The 17,349-nt window shown below is 38.0% G+C and overlaps 1 non-coding gene across 1 annotated transcript; it reads right to left on the bottom strand.

Moving 5' to 3' along the window:
- Nucleotides 1-12,565: 12,565 nt before the first annotated feature.
- Nucleotides 12,566-12,669, bottom strand: LOC112725480 (small nucleolar RNA R71). The gene has a single exon (XR_003164586.1). It is a non-coding gene; the product is annotated as a small nucleolar RNA R71 (small nucleolar RNA).
- Nucleotides 12,670-17,349: the final 4,680 nt, after the last annotated feature.

Genomic DNA, 17,349 nt, shown 5'->3' with positions numbered 1-17,349 from the left:
GTTTCAATCAAGGTGGTAGGAACCAGAATAGGTTCAACAATAGACCACCATTTCCATCTTCTCAAGGGAATATGGAGACTTCTGAGCAGAGCCTTTCTGACTTAGCCATTCTAGTCTCTAGCCTCATTAAGACCACCCACAGTTTCATTAATGAAACAAGGTCCTCCATTAGAAATTTAGAGGTACAAGTTGGTCAATTGAGCAAGAGGATCCCTGAGATCCCTCCTGACACTCTTCCCAGTAATACTGAGGTTAATCCTAGAGAAGAGTACAAGGCCATAACTATGGAGGTTGAGGCTAAATTGGAGGAGAATGGGAATGTATTAAACGCTAGTAAAGAAGCCTTCATTGGGCGTTCAACGGCCACCAGTCCAGGGAAGCTGGCGTTGAACGCCAGCAAGGATATCCTTGTTGGGCGTTCAACGCCTAGAATGCTAGAGGGACTAGCGTTTAACGCCAGTCTGGGTGGACAGCAAGGGCGTTCAACGCCCAATAAGCTGACAGAGTTGGCGTTGAACGCCACTCAAAGCACACCCTTTGAGTGCCTGAATCCCACTCAAGAATCCTCTAGCCCAGAACCAAAGGAAACCATAAAGACAATTGAGGTTCCTTTGAATGCACTTCTGCAGTGCATAAGTTCTGATGACTACTCATCCTCAAGTGAGGATGGAGACGCTAGGGAAGAGCAAGTTGCTCGTTTCCTAGGAGCTCTAATGAAGCTGAATGCCAAGCTATTTGGTACAAAGCCCCTGGAGGAAGAACCTCTACTACTTACCAAAGAACTCCATGCTTTGGTTCAGCAAGAGCTACCTCAGATGCTTTCAGACCCTGGACACTTTCTGATTCCTTGTAGCATAGACACTATGACCTTTAAAAAGGCTCTATGTGACCTAGGGTCAAGCATCAACCTCATGCCACTCTCTGTAATGCAGAAGATGGGAATCCTTGAGGTACGAGCTGTACACATCCCTTTAGAGATGGCAGACAAGACCATGAGGAAGCCATATGGCTTAGTAAAGGATGTGTTGGTTAAAGTTGAAAACCACTACATCCCTGCGAACTTCATTGTCTTGGACATAGGAGAGGATGAGGATGACTGTGTCATCCTTGGAAGACCTTTCCTAGCCACAGCCAATGCTATCATTAATGTGGCTAAGGGAGAACTAACCCTAAAGTTAGGGGAGTATCACATATTATTTAAGATGCCTCATCCTAATTCTCCCTCTAAAAGAGAGATAACAGTGCAACACCTGGTGTGCCAACCCTTTCTTCCGGTGCAGAGCTCTACAGAGCCCCCAGACATCAATTCTAAGTTTGGTGTTGGGCAGCCCTCAATAAGCTTTAAGCATAAAGGTACTAAAAAAAGTACCTAAAGGCTGGAGGAACAAAAAAGTCCCAACTGAAGGCCTCTCACCTGGCATGAGAGTTGTCTTTACTAAGAATCTAGTCCTACCACATACAGTGAACCGTGTCCTATTTCTAGAGCATGTAGAGCTCATTCATGAGAGGACAGGAAGAAAATTGACTGTCAGGGGCGAAAATTTGAACCCATACTCACCACCGTAAGGAGCCTAAAGGTCAAGCTGGTGACTTTAAAAGAGCGCTTGCTAGGAGGCAACCCAACTTTACTCAACCATATTTATTTGCTTTCATTTTGTTTTTCCTTTCAGTTGTCAGAGTCATGATCATGTGCATCAGTCAAGAGACAGAATCCATAGCAGTGATAACAGAACACTCCGGAAAGAATGTTAGAGTTGAACGCTAGTGAGGAAGCCCTCACTGGGCGTTCAACACCCCAAGAGGGGACAATTGCTGGCTGATGTGTGAGAATTTATCGTCGATCTAGAATCAATCAAAATAGGAATCACTTCGTTAATAGTATAGTCCAAAGAAACAATAAACTCTGACAATCAAAGTTTAAATCCTAAAGATGAGTCACAATACAAAACAATTTATTATAACCGAGAGTATTTAACTCTTGGGTCTTTCTCCCTAGGAGTTGCAATGAAATGTCATTGTTATTGGCTATGAAGGATTTTTGGGGTTTTTGATTGTAAGATGCAAGAAATGTAAATGGAAATAAATGAAACAAGCATGAAATTAAATGAAAGCAAGTAAAGGAATGAAAATAGAAATTAAATGATAAAAAGGACTCTTGGAAAGAAGTGGATAATTAAGGATTCCTATCCTAGTTGTGGACCACAAACATGGTAATTGTGTGCGAATTAATCTCAATTAGTCCACCCTACATCGAGGATAAGTCAAAAGGGCATGATTGACTCCAATCCCTAAGTCCTAGTCAACACTAGTAGGTCACTTAGAGTCAAGAGAAACCAAACCAATTAACAATCCTCACACAATGTGGAATGGACATCCACAACTCAATTTCACCCAATCACCCAATTTCCCAACCAAGAGTGTGAAAAAATCAGGCAAAAACCCAACCAAGCATTTTGTCAAACACTTGGTCGGCATATAAAGAAAGCATGATAAAATGACAAAAAATAATAAATGCTACAACTACCAAGCAAGGAAAGTAAAGATAGTAACTCAACAAAGCAATAAATGACATGAAAATATAAATTGCATTAAATGTAAATTAAAATAACAAGAGTGCTCATAAACATAAAAGGCAAAAGAAATGAAATAACAAATAGAAGGAAAGAACAAAGACGCAATAACAATAAATGACAAGGAAAAATAAATGAAAACAAGAATTGAAAGTAGAAAATACAAGAAATTAAACTAAGAAACCCTAATTCTAGAGAGAAGGGGGAGCTTCTCTCTCTAGAAAACAACCTACATAATGCCTAATTTCTCCTCCTTTCACATGGAGTGAGGCCTTGTTTGATATAGGAAGAATCAGCTTTAGAAAGTCCAAAAATTGGGCTCTAGAGGCCCAGAAATCGCCCCCAGCGATTTCCATTAAGTGAGTCACGTACTGGGACATGTGCGTACGCACAGGTCTGTGCGTACGCACACATACTGATTTTCTTCTTGTGCGCGCGCATAGGATATTGTGCGCACGCACACATGGTTGTGTGGTTTTTGTGCGTACGCACAGGGGGTTATGCGCACGCACACTCTAATGTGTGCTCCTCCTTTGTTTTCTTCATGTTTTCTCCCTCTTGCATGCTCTTCTTCCACTCTTATCAAGCCATTCCAACCTATTACACCTGAAATCACTCATCAAAACCATCAAGGCATCGAATGGGATAAGAGCGGGATAAAAGTGATTAAATTAAATACAAAAGAGCATGTTTTCACAATTAGGCTCAATTAAGGGAGAGAACACAAAAGTATGCTATTTGGATGAATAAATGTGGGTTTATATGATGAAATCCACTCAAATCAAACCAAAATATATCGTCAAATATGGATTCATCAATTCTCTTACACTTAAACAATAGCATGTCCTCATGCTAATCACAATCAAAGGAGAAGGATAAGGAGGGCAAGCAATTTATTAAATGCAACTACTTATATGCATGCAACTATACTAAATGCTATCTATCTATATATATATACTATAATTCCTATTGAGTTTGGCAAAAACAAACAATAGAATCTCAATCAATCCAAAATAGAACTTAGGGCCAAGACAAGAAAATATAGCAATATGATCAATGTCCAAAGATTTGATTTGAAATTTTCACAAACTAACAAGCAACTTGCAAGAAGATACAAGATAAGGGGTGGAAACATAGAATTGAGTGATCGAACCCCTCATTAGATGTGTATACACTCTAATCACTCAGTATTTAGCGCTTAATCACCCAATCCTCCTTTAATCATGTTTTTCAAAGATTTGCAAGTCATCTAACAATCAACTAATACTTGATGTATGAATGCAAATATCATGAGGTCTTTTGTGGGTTGTAATGGGGCTAGGGTAAGGGTAGGATTAGTATATTTAAGTGGGCTAATAGATTGGATCTTTGATTAGCTCAAGTATCCCACCTAATCCTATATCATCCTATATACATAACAAAACAACCTAACTACCTATTTATCCTCTTTCTCACATTCACTCATGCATCCTCTTTCCAATTCACACACATATGCATCCTTTATTTACATTCTTATTATCATTTTCATTCATTTTTTTTAAAAAACATATACACCAAAATTTTTCTTTTATCAACAAAAAGAGATGCATATGTCTTACTTAATAGATGCATGAGTGTTTACCCATTTTCAAAAAATTTTCCTCAATGAATACCTAAAGTAAACTAACTTTCTACCAATGTTTTCCACAAATTCCCCTCCTCCACACTTGAGTAACACACACTCCTCAACCTAAGATAATCAAAGATACAATATATGGACATTATGGTCTTTCTCTTAGGGTGAATGATGTGCTTAATATTAGAACAAATGGGAATTAAAGACTCAAAAGTGGTTTTCAAAGGTAGATGTAAGGGTTGGCCATATGGGTTAAGTGAGTTCAAACATCAAAAATGGCCTCAATCATACTAAATGCAATTCAAGACATCAAATATAGGACATAAAGATTCAAGAAAATCTTTGATCACAATCATAATAAGAGTATAACACACAAGAACAAAATTTGTGGTTGATAATGTACAACCACACAATTAAAGCTCAAATCTCGCTAGGTATTTTTGTTCAAACTCTTTTCTATGTTCCATAACAAAAAATACTTCATGTAAGTTCAAAAATAAGTTTTCAAATCTAATCAATGGAACGTCCTAAAAGGAATTTCTTGAAGATTCTTTGTTGTTTTACCAAACTTATTTCCTATAACATGCAATCAAGCAAACAAAACTATAGGTGGTGTGCAAAATCGTGATCATTCCTTCCTTGGTAACGGCGCTAAAAACTCAATACGCACGTTCATGTTCTTAATTCTGTTTCACAACTTCGTACAACTAACCAGCAAGTGCACTGGGTCGTCCAAGTAATAAACCTTACGTGAGTAAGGGTCGATCCCACGGAGATTGTTGGCTTGAAGTAAGCTATGGTCACCTTGTAAATCTCAGTCAGGCGGATTCAACTGATTTTATGAATTGATAAGTAACAGATAAATAAAATATAAAATAGGATAGTGGTACTTATGTAATTCATTGGTGAGAATTTCAGATAAGCGTATAGAGATGCTTTCGTCCCTCTGAACCTCTGCTTTCCTGCTGTCTTCATCCAATCCTTCCTACCCCTTTCCATGGCAAGCTGTATGTTAGGCATTACTGTTGTCAATGGCCACCTGTCCTCTCAGTGAAAATGGTCCAATGCGCTGTCACTGCATGGCTAATCATATGTCGGTTCTTGATCATACTGGAATAGGATCCATTGATCCTTTTGCGTCTGTCACTACGCCCAGCACTCGCGAGTTTGAAGCTCGTCACAGTCATTCGATCCCTGAATCCTACTCAGAATACCACAGACAAGGTTTAGACTTTCCGGATTCTCAAGAATGGCCGTCCATGGGTTCTAACTTATACCACGAAGACACTAATAACTCAGACTCGGTCCCCTATATTAGATATCCAAGAGATATCCATTCAATCTAAGGTAGAACGGAAGTGGTTGTCAGGCACGCGTTCATAAGTTGAGAATGATGATGACTGTCATGATCATCACATCCATCATATTGAAATGCGAATGGATATCTTAGAAGCGGAATAAGTTGAATTGAATAGAAAAACAGTAGTACTTTGCATTAATATTTGAGGAACAGCAGAGCTCCACACCTTAATCTATGGTGTGTAGAAACTCTACCGTTGAAAATACATAAGTGATGAAGGTCCAGGCATGGCCGAGAGGCCAGGCCCCAAACGTGATCTAAAGATGAAACTAAAGATAGTAAAAAGTCCTATTTATACTAAACTAGTTACTAGGGTTTGCAGAATTGAGTAAATGATGCAGAAATCCACTTCTGGGGCCCACTTGGTGTGTGCTTAGGCTGAGCATTGAGCTTTACACGTGTAGAGGCTTCTCTTGGAGTTGAACGCCAGTTTGTAGCCTATTTCTGGCGTTGAACTCCACTTTGCAACCTGTTTCTGGTGTTTGACTCCAGAATGTAGCATGGAACTGGCGTTGAACGCCAGTTTACGTCATCTATCCTTAATCAAAGTATGGACTATTATATATTTCTGGAAAGCCCTGAATGTCTACTTTCCAATGCAATTAAGAGCGCACCATTTGGAGTTTTGTAGCTCCAGAAAATCTATTCCGAGTGCAGAGAGGTCAGAATCCAACAGCATCAGCAGTCCTTTTTCAGCCTCAATAAGATTTTTGCTCAAGTCCCTCAATTTCAGCCAGAAAATACCTGAAATCACAGAAAAATACACAAACTCATAGTAAAGTCTAGAAATGTGATTTTTATTTAAAAACTAATAAAAATATACTAAAAACTAACTAAATCATACTGAAAACATACTAAAAACAATGCCAAAAAGCGTATAAATTATCCGCTCATCAATAGGCAAACTAAAATATATACAAACAAACTAAACAAAATGCAACGTCATGCAACACTAAACAAATATTCATAAAGAGATGTTGAGAAAGAGAGATTTACGCCCCAAATTTGCGGATCCTCCCCCACATTTAAACGTTGCACGGTCCTCCGTCCATGCATTCAATCCGGGGGTGAAGAGATGTGAGGCTCCACCTTCAGCTGGTGCGCACCGGGGCTCCGGTTGCATGGTGGGGTGTCTCCCACCTAGCACTTTGGTTTAATGTCCTTAAGTTGGACTTATGGAGAGCTCTAACCAAGGAGGCTTGTGCTTATATTCATATTGGAGCTTCCAAAATGCTTGAATCTCCAAAATTCCCAATTGATTGCACCAAGCTTGGATGGAGTGTCCAACAAGCTATGAGCTCCCACAAGAAAAACAAAAAGTAAACAAGAAAAACATATTCACAATATCAACATATTCACAATAGCAACCAAAAAGCAAGATATTCACATATCAACATATCAACATAAGCAAGTTATTCACATATTCACATATTAAGATATTCACATTAACCAAAAGTAAGCAACATATGTACAATCAACAAAAAAAATAAGCTATTCACACTATTCACATATGTACAATAGCCAACAATAATACCATTGCAACTCCCCGACAACGGTGCCAATTTGATGTGCGAGAATTTATCGTCGATCTAGAATCGATCAAAATAGGAATCACTTCGTTAATAGTATAGTCCAAAACAACAATAAACTCTCACAATCAAAGTTTAAATCCTAAAGATGAGTCACAATACAAAATAATTTATTATAACCGAGAGTATTTAACTCCTGGGTCGTTCTCCCTAGGAGTTGCAATGAAATGTCATTGTTATTGGCTGTGAGGGGATTTTGGGATTTTTGATTGTAAGATGCAAGAAATGTAAATGGCAATAAATGAAACAAGTATGAAATTAAATGAAAGCAATTAAAGGCAATGAAAATGGAAATTAAATGATAAAATGGACTCTTGACAAGAAGTGGGTAATTAAGGATTCCTATCCTAGTTGTGGACCACAAACATGGTAATTGTGTGTGAATTAATCCCAATTAGTCAACCCTACATCGAGGATAAGTCAAAAGGGCATAATTGATTCCAATCCCTAAGTCCTAGTCAACACTAGTAGGTCACTTAGAGTCAAGAAAAACCAAACCAATTAACAATCCTCACACAATGTAGAATGGACATCTACAACTTAATTTCACCCAATCACCCAATTTTCCAACCAAGAGTGTGAAAAAACTAGGCAAAAATCCAACCAAGCATTTTGTCAAACACTTGGTGGGCATATAAAGAAAGCATGATAAAATGATAAGAAATAATAAATGCTACAACTACCAAGCAAGGAAAGTAAAGATAGCAACTCAACAAAGCAATAAATGACATGAAAATATAAATTGCATTAAATGTAAATTAAAATAACAAGAGTGCTCATAAACATAAAAGGCAAAAGAAATGAAATAACAAATAGAAGGAAAGAACAAAGATGCAATAACAATAAATGACAAGAAAAAGTAAATGAAAACAAGAATTAAAAGTAGAAATTACAAGAAATTAAACTAAGAAACCCTAATTCTAGAGAGAAAGGGGAGTTTTTCTCTCTAGAAAACAACCTACATAATGATAAACTAACCCTAATTTCTCCCCCCTTTCACATGGAGTGAGGCCTTGTTCGATATAGGAAGAATCAGCTTCAGAAAGTCCAAAAATCGGGCTCTGGAGGCCCAGAAATCGCCCCCAGCGATTTCCATTAAGTGAGTCACGTGCTGGGACGTTTGCGTACACACAGGTGTGTACGTATGCACACATGCTGATTTTCTTCTTATGCGTGCGCACAGGATATATTGCGCATGCACACATGGCTGTGTGGTTCTTGTGCGTACGCACAGGGGGTTCTGCGGATGCACACTCCAATATGTGCTTCTCTTTTGTTTTCTTCATGTTTTGTCCCTCTTGCATGCTCTTCTTCCACTCTTATCAAGCCATTCCAACCTATTACACCTGAAATCACTCATCAAAACCATCAAGGCATCGAATGGGATAAAATTAGGATAAAAGTGATTAAATTAAGTACAAAAGAGCATGTTTTCATAATTAGGCTCAATTAAGGGAGAGAACACAAAAAATATGCTATTTAGATGAATAAATGTGGGTTTATATGGTGAAATCCACTCAAATCAAACAAAAATATATCGTCAAATATGGATTCATCACTGGCGTTGAACGCTAGCCAGGGAGCAGTCCCTGGGCATTCAAACACCAGTGTAGAGAAGCAAGGAATCTGGAATTCCCTAGCCTCTCAGGACCAAGAGGTCCCACAGAATCTCCACCTATCCCACTTTCTTCCCCATTGATCATATTTGCTCAAGGATGAGCAAAACTCTTAAGTTTGGTGTTGCAAAAGCTTTGCTTTGTGACTTCTACCACTCTTAAGTATAGAAGAAGAGGATGGAGCAAACTAGAGAGCATGCACATAAACTTGTGCAGCCGCCTCAACAGAGACAAAGGAGTGACATAGAAGAGATCAAGCAGTACATTGGATCCTCAAGGAAGAGTAGTAGCCATCATCATCCAGGTGGATTCGTTCTCTTTATCTCCTTGTCTATTATTTTTCTATTTTCTGTTTGTTTTATTTTCTGTTTTCTTGCTCTAGTTGCATGATCATTTGTATTGATGTCTTTAAGTTGTAAAATGTTTCATACATCTCTCACCTTGCTTAAATGAAAATTTTTATTGAAAAGAATTGAGAGATGCATGAATTTCAAGTTTAAAATAAGATTAGTTTAATTAGTTTGATGTGGTGTCATTTGCTTTTATTTTCTGAATGTATGATTAAACAGTGCATAGTTGAAGTTGAAATTTTAGAATGTTGGCTCTTGAAAGAATAAGGAAAAAGGAAAAATATTATTGATAATATAAAAAATCTTAAAATTGATTCTTGAAGCAAGAAAAAGCAGCAAAAAGCAAAAGAAAAATCATGTTGCAAAAGAAAAAAAATATATGCATGCAAGAAAGAAAAAGGCGAGAAAGGAAAAAAATAATAAAGCAGAAAAATCCATTACTGCCCAAAATTGCAGGAAAAGGAGGGCAGATTGAAAAAGCCAGTAACCCTTTAAACCAAAAGGCAAGGGTAAAAGGACCCAAGGCTTTGAGAATTAATGGATAAGAGGGCCCAAACGAATAAAATTCTGGCCTAAGCGGCTAAACCAAGCTATCCCTAACCATGTGCTTGTGGCGTGAAGGTGTCAAGTGAAAAGCTTGAGACTGAGCGATTAAAGTCGTGGTCCAAAGCAAAAAGAGTGTACTTAAGAACTCTGGACACCTCTATCTGGGGACTCTAGCAAAGCTGAGTCACAATCTGAAAAGGTTCACCCAGTTAAAGTGTCTGTGGCATGACTGTATCCGGTGGTAATATTGGAAAACAGAGTGCTTAGGGTCACGTCCAAGACTTAGAAAGCTATGTTCAAGAATCAAAATAAGCTTAACTAGGAGAGTCAATAATATCATCTGGATTCTAAGTTCCTAAAGATGCCAACATCTCTGAGTTTCAATGGATAGTGAGATGCCAAAACTATTCAGAAGCAAAAAGCTACTAAGTCCCACTCATCTGATTTTAACTAAGCTTCATTTGAAACTTAATTGTATCTTAATTTTCTTTTTATCCTACTATGTTTTTAGTTGCTTGGGGACAAGCAATGGTTTAAGTTTGGTGTTGTGATGAGCAGACATTTTATACGCTTTTTGACATCATTTTCATATAGTTTTTAGTAATTTTTATTTAGCTTTTATTAAGTTTTTATAGGTTTTAGTGTTAAATTCAAAATTTTGGATTCTACTATGAGTTTTTGTGTTTTTGGACAATTTCAGGTATTTTTTGGCTGAAATTGAGGAGCTGGAGCAGAAGTCTGATTCAGAGACAGAGAAAGCACTGCATATGCTGTCTGAATCTGACCTGCCTGCATTCAGAAGAACTTTTCTGGAGCTACAGAAGTCCAAATGGAGCGCTCTCAACGGCTATGGAAAGCTGACTTCACGCACTTTCCAACAATATATAATAGTCCATACTTTGCTTCGGATTAGAAGGCCCAAAACTGGTGTCCAACGCCAGCTTCCTGCCCCCTATCTAGTAACATTTTATTTATTTATCTGTTTTATGCATTTTCTTGTGACAACTATATTTTTCTATCTGCCTGACTAAGATCTGCAAGATAACCATTGCTTGCTCAAGCCAACAATCTCTGTAGGATCGACCCTCACTCACCTGAGGTATTACTTGGACGACCCGGTATACTTGCCGGTCTATCTGTGCGAAACGTGCGGAGTCAGTTTCGTGGACCAAGTTTTTGGCGCCGTTGCCGGGGATTATTTGGATTTGACAAACTGTCAGATTATCTTGTTGCTTAGATTAGGTACTTTTTACTATTTTGTTTGTGTATTTTTTTTTCTTTTCAAAAATTTTTCAAAACCTTTTCTTTTCTTTATTAATCTTTGTCTTTTGTGTGAGTCTTTTGTTCTTGTTCTTGTTAAAGTTTCGAACTTTCTTGGTGTCTTTTTCCAAAAATTTTCAAAAATAGTGTCTTTTGTTTGAGTCTAGTGTCAGTTCTTAAGTTTGGTATCCTTTGTATGTTCTTTATTTTCTTTAAAATTTCGAATTGTTCTTAAGTGTTCTTCTTAGTATTCAAGTTGTTCTTATTTCTTTTCTTGTTTTGATCTTAAAAGTTTTAAGTTTGGTGTCTTTTGGTATTTTTCTTTTAAAGTTTTGAAAAACTAGTGTCTTTTGATCTAAAACTTTTAAGTTTGGTGTCTTTTGGTTGTTTTTCTCTTTCTTCATTAATTCGAAAAATAAAAAAATATCTTTTCTATTTTTATTCAAATTTTTGAAAATCTTGCTTTCTTTTCTTATCTTGATTTAAAATTTTAAGTTTAGTATTTTCTTGTTAGTAAAGTTTGAATTTTAAATTTTAAATCTTATCTTTTCATATCTTTCTTTCCTATCTTATCTTTCTTTTAAATTTTAAAATTCAAAACTTTTTCAAATCTTTATCTTATTTTATTTCAATTTCAAAATTTAAAATTAAATCTTTTTCAAATCTTTTCAATTTTTATCTTATCTTTTCTAATTTTTAAATTTCAAAACTTTTTAAAATAAAATCTTTTTCAAATCTCCTATCTTGTTTTCAAATCTTTCATAATTAGTTACTCTTTTCTCTTCCTTATTTTTCAAAACTTCCTAACTAATTTCTCTCTCTTCTATTTTTGAAAAATTCTTACTTCTTTCTCTCTTTTCTTTTTCGAAAATCACACTCAAGTTTTCAAATCTTTTTAGTTGAATTAATAATTAAAATGAAAACAAAAATATTTTAATTCTAGTTTCTCTTTTTACTTCTTAATTTTCGAATTCTTCTACCTTTTTTTTTCGAATTCTTCTTCTCATTCCCCTATCCTCATTTTTCTTTCTTCTTCATATCTCACAGGGAGTTCTCTATCCTTTGACATAGAAACTCCCATTCTCTTTCTTTCTTGTTTTTCCCTTTTTTATGAGCATGAACAGAGATAAAGAACCTCTCTTTGATCCTGATCCTGAACTTGAGAGGACCCTAAGGAAGCGTTTGCAACAAGTTAAAGCATAACACTTTGGAAGAGACCTCACAAAACTTTTTGAACAAGAAACTGAAAATACAAAAATGGCAGCCGAATAGAATAATAGAGGAGATGCAAGGAAGGTTCTTGGTGACTTCACTGCACCCACTTCTGACTTCTATGGAAGAAGTATCTCCATACCTGCCATTAGAGTAAATAACTTTGAGCTTAAGCCTCAGTTAGTCTCTCTAATACAACAGAATTGCAAATTCCATAGATTTCCACTGGAAGATCCACATCAGTTCCTATCTGAATTGTTGTAAATCTGTGATACTGTTAAGACCAATGGAGTAGATCCTGAGGTCTACATGCTTATGCTTTTCCCTTTTGCTGTTAGAGACAAAGCTAGGATATGGTTAGATTCTCAACCTAAGGAGAGCCTAGACTCTTGGAAAAAGTTGGTCAATGCATTCTTGGCCAAGTTCTTTCCACCTCAAAAGATGAGCAAGCTCAGGGTGGAAGTTCAAACCTTCAGACAAAAAGAGGGTGAATCCCTCTATGAAGCTTGGAAAAGATACAAGCAACTGATCAAGAGATGTCCTCCTGACATGCTCTCAGAATGGGCTATCCTAGACATCTTCTATGATGGTCTATCTGAGATGTCTAAGATGTCATTGGACCATTCTGCTGGTGGATCACTCCACTTGAAGAAAATGCCTGAAGAAGCATAGGAACTCATTGAAATGGTTCCAAACAACCAATTCATGTATACTTCTGAGAGAAACTCTGTGAACAATGGGGTAGCTTAGAAGAAAGGAGTCCTAGAAGTTGACACTCTGAATGCCATATTGGCTCAGAACAAGATCTTGACCCAAAAGGTCAATATGATCTCTCAGTATTTGACTGGATCACAAGCTGCAACTAGCAGCACTCAAGACACCTCCTATGATGGAGATGCTTATGATCCAGATCACCCCTTGATGGAAGAGGTGAATTACATGGGAGAATCCTATGGAAACACCTATAACCCTTCATGGAGGAATCATCCTAACCTTTCATGGAGAGATCAATAGAAGCCTCAGCAAGGCTTCAACAATAATCAAGGTGGAAGAAACCAGAATAGGTTTAATAATAAACCATTCCCCTTTTCTTAGAAAAATATGGAGACCTCTAAGCAGAGTCTTTCTGACTTTGCAACCATAGTCTCTAAACTCTCTAAGACCACTCACAGTTTTATAACAGAAACTAGGTCTTCCATCAGAAATCTAGAGGCACAAGTTGGTCAACTGAGCAAGAAAAATTATAATTTGTCACAGTGGTTACCTTGCAAATCTTAGTTAGATGGATAGAAATTATAATTTTTCACAAAAAAATGCATAAAATAGAATAAAAAAATAAAACATTGCTAGATAGGTGGAAAATCAATGGTGTGAGAATGGTTGAGGGTTCGGAGATATTTTGTCTTTCCGGATTAACTTTTTTTACTATCCACTTCAATAACTTTCTGATTCCTTCAATGGTAGCCGTAAGTGATTAACTCATGTCCTCTCATCAAGCTAACATCCTCCACTGTAGCAATCCACCATGTTGTAAGGGACTCATGTCCTCTCATCAAGCCATCGCTAGGTTTCTGATAATAGACCAAACGTGGTTTCGGATTTTTCACAAAATAGATTTTTGTTGTAAGTATAGCTTCGAACCAACAATTGATCCTAATCAAAAGAACTAGTACCAACAAGTGCACAATTTTGGTTGTGAAGATCAAAAGGGTTTTCAATGATAAGGAAGCAAACAAATAAAGAGATAAAAGAACAAGGCAAAATTATAATTAATAAAGTAATAAAAGACCAAAAGAACTATGTATGTAATATAAACAAGTAAGACTCAAAATTGATGGAAAAGTGGTTTAAAACATAAATGACACCTTGACTTGGGATGAGTCATGGAATCCCTTCCTTGCCATAACCATAACTATGATAATTGTGATGGATTAATCTCACTAAGTCAACCCTTAACATCGAAGGATAAGTCAAGTGAGCATAATTGTTATTAATCCATAAATCCTAGTTAACTTACCAAATTAATTAGTAAAAAGCTAGCTGTTCCGGGGGTTACCTGAAACTATAGGTCGATCTCGGACGAGATCTTCTGTGCTAATCGGTGCTGACGTGTCCGACTCGTAAGTGGTGGCCGGAGCTATCGTGTCTGATTTGTTGGACTGGTGGTGATGCTGATCCTTTGTCACCGGAGGGTGGTGGTACTTGCAAAGGACTCCGATACTTAAGTTAGCAAGGATATTAAGCAGGTTTTTAGTAGAATCAGAGTATGAATTATACCTGGGTGCTCCAGTGTATTTATAGTAGTGTGGAGTGACCTTTTTCTGGAGATAAGATAGTTATCTTATCCTATCTTTGAGTAGAGTTTATCTTATCTTCAAGGGAACTACCCTTATCTCTATAGGCTTGGGCTGCCTTTGGATTTGGGTCGTGTTCCTCTGTTTGGACCCTTATTTGGGCTTTCCTGGTGACTTGGCCGAGCTCTTTAAGAAGAGGTCAGATGGTTCTGACTCGAAGAGGTCGGTCGGCTTGTCGTAAAACATCCCGGGTCGGACATCTCGACCCAGGGTATGAACAGTGCCCCTGCTCGAGTGTGATCTTCCTTTGAGGTCGAGTTCTGTTTTAGGACTTCGATCCTTTTTCTGGAGAAGCCGAGCTCGAGTATTGTCGATCCCCTTTTTGTAGAGCTTCCATTTGAATGCGGAGCGTTTTTCTCACTCCTTTAAATTTTAAAAACGCGCGTTTCTTACTTTGGGAACGTGTGAGGGTTTTTAATAACCCATTAACTCCTCCTCTTTTTGCCGTTTTTCCCTCTTTTCACTTTGAATTTGAAAGATTTCAGTTTTCTCTTCTTTGTTTTCCTGAAACTCCATTTTTATCTTTCTGGCTCGCCTGGGACTTTTCATTTTTCGCTTGCTCCCAAGTTTTTTTCACATCTTCACGCTTCTCCTTGTTTTCGGAGGTGACTGTTTGGCACTTCGTTCTTTCGAAGGCTGGTTGTCTGGCGCGGTTTTTGCTGCTTCAATCTCTTAGTGTTTCTTGTCTCCTCCTATTTGCAGGTTGGTTTTCTTCCTTTCTCTTTTCATATCTGATTTTGAGGAAGTTTTGATGTTTGCTTGGAGAAAGTTTGGATCTTTCTTCTTTTGCTGTGCCTGATTGCTGTTGTAATGTGTGTTCTGCGAGTTTCTTCGTCTTTTGTATGTGCTTTTTTTGCCTTTTCTGATGGTTGATGCTTTTAGGGCTTTGCATGTTGTTTCTGTATTCTTTGATTTTGAAGTTCTTGGAATAATGACTTGTTTGATTCTTGAAAAACAGTTACATCTTTGATGATTTCTACTTGGCATATTTTGATGTTGGTAGTTCCCTTTGTTGATAGACTGTAAAAGAATAGTAGCTTTGATGACATTTTGTGATTAACTTTCTTTCTTCGAAGTGTCGCTATTTGAAATATTCTTTTTCTTGTTTGAGAGATGTCGGACGTAAGCTGTAGATTTTTCCTGAAACCTTGTTTTGTTACTGCCTCCAAAGGATGCCCCTAGACTTTGGTTTAAGTCTTGGGGTTTCCTTTTTTGCTACTTTTTCTGTCATGTACGCCTTAGATCGAGTTATATCCGTGTTTGCCCGAGCTGTTTTTTTGATTTGCCCAAGCTGATTGATTGGTAACCATCTCCTTTTTCTTTCTGTAGGACTAGTTGACCCATGCCTTCTAACAAAAATATTGTTGAGACCTCCTCCAAAGTTCCTGAGGGCATGTTTGACTGGCTGGACTCCCTCGTCCTGATGTGTGTCTCGGTGGTCAATTCTGAATACTATGTGGAGCTTAGGAAACATCATCGGATTTGTAGTAGTAGGGATCAGGAGAGAGATTATGAGCTTGTAGCACCTGATTCTGATGAGAGGGTTTGTTTCCCGACCTCGGTCCAGGGGGAGTGTCCCTTCTTTTATGCCTATGACTATTTTTTCAGTCAGTTGAACATTACTTTCCCTTTTATTCCTTTTGAGACCAATTTGATGTGGTCGTGCAATGTATCTCCCTCCCAGCTTCACCCGAATTCGTGGGGCTTTCTTAAGATTTTTCAATTACTGTGTAAAGAGTTTGATTTTAAACCATCTCAAACCCTTTTTCTTTACCTCTTTGTTTTGACCAAGCCTGGGGTGGCTAAGAAGAAGGCTGCTTGGGTATCTTTCCGTGCTGCCCAAGGAAAGAAAGTTTTTTCAATGTATGATGAATCTTTTTGCGATTTTAAAAACTATTTCTTTAAGGTCCGAGCTGTTGAAGGAGCCCGGCCTTTCTTTTTGGATGAGAATGGCGAGCCCAGTTTTCCTTTAAAGTGGCAAAAGAATGTAGTGGTGTCTATGTATACTTGGGGATGTTGGATAAGGTTGAGCAAGCCTTTGTGACTGTGTTGGAAGAGAACTGGGGGCAGCCTCCCCATCTTGATACAAAGAAATTTCTAGGAAACCCCTCTCTTCTCCGAGCTGAGCTGGGTAGTAGTCAACTTCTTTGTGCATTGTTTATTTTGTCGAGTTCCTTCTTTTTCCTCTCGATTTATAACTCGGTTTCTTGCTGTATGTTATTTCAGAGATGATTAAAAACAATGACTCCATGAGGGCCTTTAAGAAGGCGAGAAAGGCTACAGCTGCCCAAAATATCTCGGCCAAGGTGGCTGGGGAAAGATCCTCTCATGTTCCTTCAAAACAGCCGATATCGAGCTCTTTTGGGCCAAAGAAGATGATTCCTACTCCTCAGGTTCACTTGATTGATCCTCCCCAGGCTTCTGCTACTACCTCTTCTCCTACTGCCGTTCCTCCTCTGAAAAGACAGAGGACTGTTGAGCCCTTCAATTTGGATGCCCCCGACTTCGATGTTGTCGGGTTTGTTGATCAACAAATTGCTCCTTATGGTGTCATTCCTACTGACGATGTTTCCCTCCTTCGTCACTTGGACTTTATTACCTGGAGTAGCATTAAGATGGCACATATGGGGGCAGCTCTATACCGAACTGCCCAGGATCTTCCTATTCATGCAACGAAGGCTTTTATGGAGGAGGCCAAATTCGAGTTCGACCGGATCAAGGGTTTAAAGGAGGAGCTTGAAGTGAAGGTGGCAAAGCTAGAAAAAGAGTTAGAGGGTGAGAAGACTCGAGCTACTGCTGCTGTGGCTTTTGCAAAGTTGGCTGAGGATATGGTGCTGAAGCATAAGAAGAGCTATGTCACAACTTATGGGGAGATGA

The sequence above is a fragment of the Arachis hypogaea genome, chromosome 11 (assembly GCF_003086295.3).
Source record: "Arachis hypogaea cultivar Tifrunner chromosome 11, arahy.Tifrunner.gnm2.J5K5, whole genome shotgun sequence".
In the NCBI taxonomy this organism is placed as follows: domain Eukaryota; kingdom Viridiplantae; phylum Streptophyta; class Magnoliopsida; order Fabales; family Fabaceae; genus Arachis; species Arachis hypogaea.
This window is presented reverse-complemented; position numbering and strand designations above follow the sequence as displayed.